This window comes from Phyllostomus hastatus, unplaced genomic scaffold, assembly GCF_019186645.2.
Source record: "Phyllostomus hastatus isolate PE091 unplaced genomic scaffold, TTU_PhHast_1.1 phas_scaffold_78, whole genome shotgun sequence".
In the NCBI taxonomy this organism is placed as follows: Eukaryota; Metazoa; Chordata; class Mammalia; order Chiroptera; family Phyllostomidae; genus Phyllostomus; species Phyllostomus hastatus.
The window spans coordinates 86301903-86307868 of NW_025334041.1; the positions used below are offsets into that span (position 1 = coordinate 86301903).

The 5966-nt window shown below is 50.2% G+C and overlaps 1 non-coding gene across 1 annotated transcript; it reads right to left on the reverse strand.

Annotated features, from left to right (window-relative positions):
• Positions 1-5552: 5552 nt before the first annotated feature.
• Positions 5553-5679, reverse strand: LOC123812286. The gene has a single exon (XR_006784562.1). It is a non-coding gene; the product is annotated as a small nucleolar RNA SNORA40 (small nucleolar RNA).
• Positions 5680-5966: the final 287 nt, after the last annotated feature.

Below are 5966 nucleotides of genomic sequence, written 5' to 3' on the forward strand. Positions count from 1 at the left end.
CCAGAGTAGTAGAAAATGGAAGTCCATAAAAGTGACCCAAGATTGGTGCCCCAGAGCACGGCGGCTGTGACACAAGGTCTGCTGCAGGCCTGGGCCTGGCTCTGGGCTGCCAGCTGTCAGATGATACAGGAAGCACTCTGGAGACCCTTGGGGGACAGGGCCTAGCCCTAGTCCTGTGGGCAAAGCTATAAGAACTGCTCCCTCTCTGCTGTTACCTGCAAGCTCCTGCAGGGTGACCATCAGCCTGGCAGTACTCCGTTGGCCACAGGCAGCACTCTGAAGCAGCAGGGGACCCTGTGACAGTTTCAGCAATAGAAACCTCTGGGAGCCAGGCTCCTGGCTTCTAGTTTTTTCCTGAGTGCTGGCCTGGTCACAGGCTCTGAAAGTAATGCTCTGCAGGGCTCCGGGTGTCACCTTCCTGGGCCCAGATATTCCTTGGCATCCTTCTGGTCTTGGAAGATAGTGCTGACCCCAAACTCCTGATTGAGATCTCTTCTTATAATGGAGTTTTACACAGAAATTCTATTCCCATCATTCAATCCCATCTACCTGGAGGCTGGTTTCCTTCTTGCCCCACTGATCCCCACTCAGAGATCCTTGGTGAGACTGGCAAATGGTTGCAGACAGTAGCATGGGAGCTTCCAGCCAATGTCATGGTTGAAGACCTAGGCTTGTGCTCTCAACAGTCTGGGCTCCAAGCCACCCTGCTGAAGTGACCACCCCATAAGACCTGTGGGACATGGTGAAGAGTGTAGGGTGGGGGAGCAGTTTTCAAGTCAGGAAATTGCAAAAGTTCCAGTGTCTGCAGCCAAAGGCTCAGTGTGGAAAATTTCAGGCTCCAAGTGGGGTTCCAGAGGAGGGGGGAAGGAGCCCTGGGGCCAAATGCTTGTCCCAGGCTTCACAGACCTGGGCCCTCCCCCTACCTACAGGCAGGAGGTACGGCGAGGGTGCAAGGCCATATTCTCTCATGGTGGAAAACCAGAGTCCAGGGTGCTGGCTCACTCTTCCCTGCCCTTGGGGAGTTTACACTCATCAGAGAGAAGACATACAAAAGGGGCCTAGTTCTCAGGGGAGTGCAGTAGAGGAACCCAGCCCTCCTTGTTCAGAGGAAAGCTGAGGCACAATGAGAAGGAATTTGCTCTAGACAAGACCAGAGTTTCTGTGTGAGAACTGTCTTCCCATATAAGGGCTGCACATCCTAGTGGGACATAGGAAAGGGTGCAATCATAGGGAAGATTTAAGGTGAGAGTGATGGTCTGGGCTGGAGGTGCCTTCCCCTGCCTTGGATTCATTGAGGGGGTGGGCGGGGGTGCTGCCTTCGGGAAGAGCTAAGATTCAGGGAAGCCAGGGCAATGAAAGGATGGAATGAAATGAGGGTGGGGGGTGCCAGGCATGGAGGCCAAGAGTGGCTGCAGCCCTGGCCAAGCTGCTGGCCAAGACTTCCTCCCCGCCTGGCCCAGCCACCACTGCTGTGTCCCTTGCAAGGGCCCCCGCTGTGCTCAGCAGCCACACTCCAAGTGGCAGGGCTCCCACCTGTCATCAGGAATCACCAAGGCCCCACGGGTACCCCGCTGACCCCGCATCCGGGCCGGGACCATTTGACCGAGCTTGGGGGGAGCCGCCCGCCCGCCCGCCGCCACCAGCATCTCCGCAGCCTGCTCGGGCCTCCTCTGGGCTCCTGGAGCCGGGCCGAGAGCGTGCAGCCCGCCGGCTTGCGGCTGGGGATTTCACTCGGAGCCGCTACATTTGGAACCCATTATTTAATCATTAATTTCCTCCTCTCGTCGACCCCTTCCACCCCGCCTCAGCTCGGCGCCCCCGCCCCAGATTAGATCTCCACGTGGTGCTTTGCAGTGAACCCTGACGGGGCTTCTGTGCTGGGGACTACGCGGAGGAGGGGAGGGGAGCAAGGAGGGGCTGGGGCTGTCCCAAGACTGCTCAGTCATTGGGTTGGGAGAGGAGATGGGGTCGCCTAGGGACTGGATTTGAGAGACTGGAGGGTGCAAAGTGCCCACACCCTGACCCCAGCAATTTGGGGACAAGCTGTGCCTGCCTGGGGGAGTCAGAAGGAGGGGTCTTTTCTAGAAGCTCATGGAGAAGGTGGGGTAGTCCAGCCAGCCCAGCTCTGGAGCCTCCTTTGCTCCCTGGCTCTCCTGAAGCTCCTCTAAGCCTCTACAGTGGGATGAAACAAAATGCCTTCCCTCCTGCCCCAAGCTCTCTGCCCCCTTCTCCCTTGGGAGCTCATGGAGGTGAAGAGGAGGCTGTGGGAAGTAAGACCCAGGTAAGGCTGTGATCTGTACTTTCCACCATTCTGAGAACCAGTCTCCACCCCCAGCCCTAGGCCCAACTAGGTAATAGGTACTACCTCCCATCTGAGAGCTCCCAGCCTGTGTGAAGAACAGACTCAGCAAGAAGAATGAGACCTCAGCAGGCACACAGAGCAATGGTCCAGTCCCAGGAGAGGCTGGTGAGCTGAGGAGCAACAAGGGAAGAGCCTCATTTGGGCTTTACGGGTTGTAAGAGCAGGGAAGGTGAGAGCTCCCATCCATCCTTTGCTCTCAGCCCACCACACATACCTTTTATTCCAGAGACCTGAGGAGTCTTTGTGACCACAGCAAGCCCCATCCCTGGGGGTGGGGGATGGGCAGTCCTGAGGACACTGTACCAGGGAGTGAAAAGGGGAACTGAAATCAGGGAAACATAAAAGGAACAAGCTTGTAGTGAGTTCCCACTATGTGTTTTGCCTGCATGTTAGGTTTTTCATTGCATTCTCCCCCTCTTCCTCAGCAGCTGCTGCATGGCTCACCCTCATATGGTCCTTTTAGGACACAGACAATGTTCTCAGCACTTTACTCCTGGTATCTCACTGCAGTCCTTCCAGCAAACCTCTGAGGGAGGTATCACTATTATGTTTACTTTAATGATAGGGACATTGTGGCACAGACATATGAAGTAACTTGTTCTAAGAGAAAAGAGCTAGGACCGGGATCTGAAGTCCATGGTCTTCCCAGCACAAGGGCTTCTAGCCATGAAGTTCATGGTAGCTGTGTTTGGGTCTGAACAGGCCCTTTGCTCCCTGGTCCCAGAGAAAGCTGGCTTGCCCAGGGATGCAGTTGGCACAACTCAGTAGAATATGGGGGAAGGGACAGGAAACCCCCTTTCCCCAGGCTCTACTCCCAGCAAAATCCCCTCCCTCCCCTACCTGTCCTGAAACATCTGCCTTCTTCCTAGGCCCAGCTCAGTGTTGAGCCCTCCTTGACATTCCCAATCCCTTGTCTGAAGTCTCAATAACACTAAGAGGCTGAAGCTTGCCTTGTTCTGGTCTCCAGAAATTCCCTGTGAGCAAGACTGTTCTCTCCCCAGCCTGGAAGACCTTAAGGGCAGAAGAAACAGCAGCCTCCTGATGAGCACCCCTCACCTGTGTGTGTGTGTGGGGGGGGGGGGTGTGGTGAGGACTGGATGCCAGGATGCTCAGGCTCCAGCTCTATGCCTCCCTGCCTCTCCACTGCCCAACCCCCAGGGGTGTATGAGTTGGGCTGGACATCCAGGGGGCAGGCCTCCCTTTTCTTTACACACTCACTGACCACACTAGCTGCTGGTTGCTGGCTAAGCCTCTGAATGGACATTTATGTTTATTTCTTTTGTTGGCTTCTTAACCTCTAAACCTTTTTCCTGTGTCTGGAGGAATGACTAACCGAATGAGTCCTGGTGCAAGACAAATCCCATTTCTCACAACAAATGCTGAAGCCAGCTACTTTCTATGCAGTTGGGATATGGACATCTAACCCAGGCTGGGCCATTTGGAGGCACCCTGCCTAGACGTTAAACCCAGGACAGGGAAGAATTATTCTGGTGATGGCTGCAATAGCAGTCTCTTGTTTGAAGGAGAAGCAACAGTAGTGGCTATTGTGGTGCCCAGCATGCAGGGCCAGCAGGTGGCAGGACCCTTTCTGTTGCATGCTTTGGGTTGTGTTTTCACCTGCCTTCTGAGCCTGTTTTACCACACTCCCAGAAATTCTGGGAAACACTGATAGCATTTCTCTGCTTACAGCAGCCAGACTCAGTTTTTGTTGCTTGTAACCGACAGTCTGAATTCTCAGAGCCTTTCTGTGCTCACCTTCCCCGCATTCTTTGGAGCCTATTTGGCTGAAATTAGCTTTATATATAGTGACAAGATACCAAGCTGGTTTTCCAAGTCAGACACATGTGCTTTCCCAGAAGTCTGTAGGAGAAAAAGTAAGGATACTCAATGTAACTGGTAAGAATGGGCTTTGGAACCACCAGAACCACGGTGGAGACCCTGCCCTGCCCTTTTACAAATGATATATTACTTAACCTTTTTGCACAGTAGTTTTTTTAATAGTAAAGTAAATGCAATAAAAGCTCATTTATATCAGTTGTAGTAAATGTTAACTGAGATGATTAATGAGTGTAAAACACCTAAAATGATGCCTGATACATAATAGGCACTCAACAATTTTTTGTTCATCAAGTGTTTTCTAATCATTGACTCCATTTGTATTTGTTGACTCCATACAGACTTCACTCCTCTCTGTATCCATGCCCTTTGCCATGCAAATTTGTGGGTTCCTCCAATTAGAGGCAGAGTATAGTCTGACAACCCTCAATTGTGGGCTCATCTACATGACTTGCTTTGGCTAATGGGATGTTAGCAGATATGATGCAAACAGACTTGAAATGTGTTTGCACAGTTGAGCTTGACCTCTTGTGATTTTACTGTTATTATAGGAAGAACATGCTGTGAGTAGGTGCTGGCCCTAGGAGGATAAGAGATGCACAAAACCTACCCAACCTGCAGCTTGGAGCCAAGACCAGCTCCAAGATTATCCAGCTGATCATCAGATGCATAATTGAGAATAAATGATTGTTGTTTCATACCATTGAATTTTGGGATGATTTGCTATGCAGCACTGTTGAGGGAATTGCTAACTGACACACTCACTAGCAAGAAGTCCAAAGATAGGCAATCCAGGAAAGGTGGAGTCTGGCCTCCACCATGCCATTGGAGATGCATGCTTTCTCTATCATTCTGCTTTGTTATTCTTATCATATGAATTTTTCCTCATCATTAAGAACTTGTTTCTGCTTTTTTGAACATCATGTACATGTTTCAGGCAGGAAAAGAGAAAAGAGGTGAAGGACAAAAGCTGAAAAAAAACATACTGGTTGAGTCAGCCACTTTAAGAAACTTTCCCAGAAGCCTCACCTGCCTTATATTTTATATTATATATATTATTTTATTTTATTGTCCTACATAAATTTTATTATCCAGAACACAGTCTTTATAAAATCCTCACCTGACAATATGTTTATTGATTTTAGAGAGAGAGGGAGAGAGAGAGAAAGAGAGAGAGATGAGAAAGAAGCATTGATTGGTTGCCTCTGGTATGCAGCCCAACTGGGGATCAAACCTACAACCTAGGTATGTGCCCTGACCAAGAATCAAATCTGTGACCTTTTGGTGTTTGGGATGATGCTCCAACCAACTAAGCAACCCAGGCAGGGCCAGAACACAATCTTTATTTTTAAATCATGTTCCTTCTTGTATATATCAAAACTCATACCAAACAATGAGTTCTGGGTTGCAAAAGAGGATTTATTTTCTGCACCTGTATGTAGTCTTTGCCCACAAATTAAGCAAAAACAAACACAAGCGCTATCAGAATACAGTCTTAATGCCACCCTAGCTGCAAGGGATTCTAGAAAGCTGAATACTTCCAATAAATCACAATGCTTCCCTGAACAGATTTGAGGTTCTGTTAGTAAGGGAGGGGGAGAATACCTGTTTCAGATTTATTGAGACTCTACAATGTGCCAGGGAGTGTGCTAAGAGCTTGGGATGCAGCTGCCCAGGAATCCTGACCTAGTGTGGAAGAGAGATGAAGATAATAGGACTGTGCATTCTTGGCTACTGGTCTGCATGGTCCTCCATCTTGAGCAGGCTC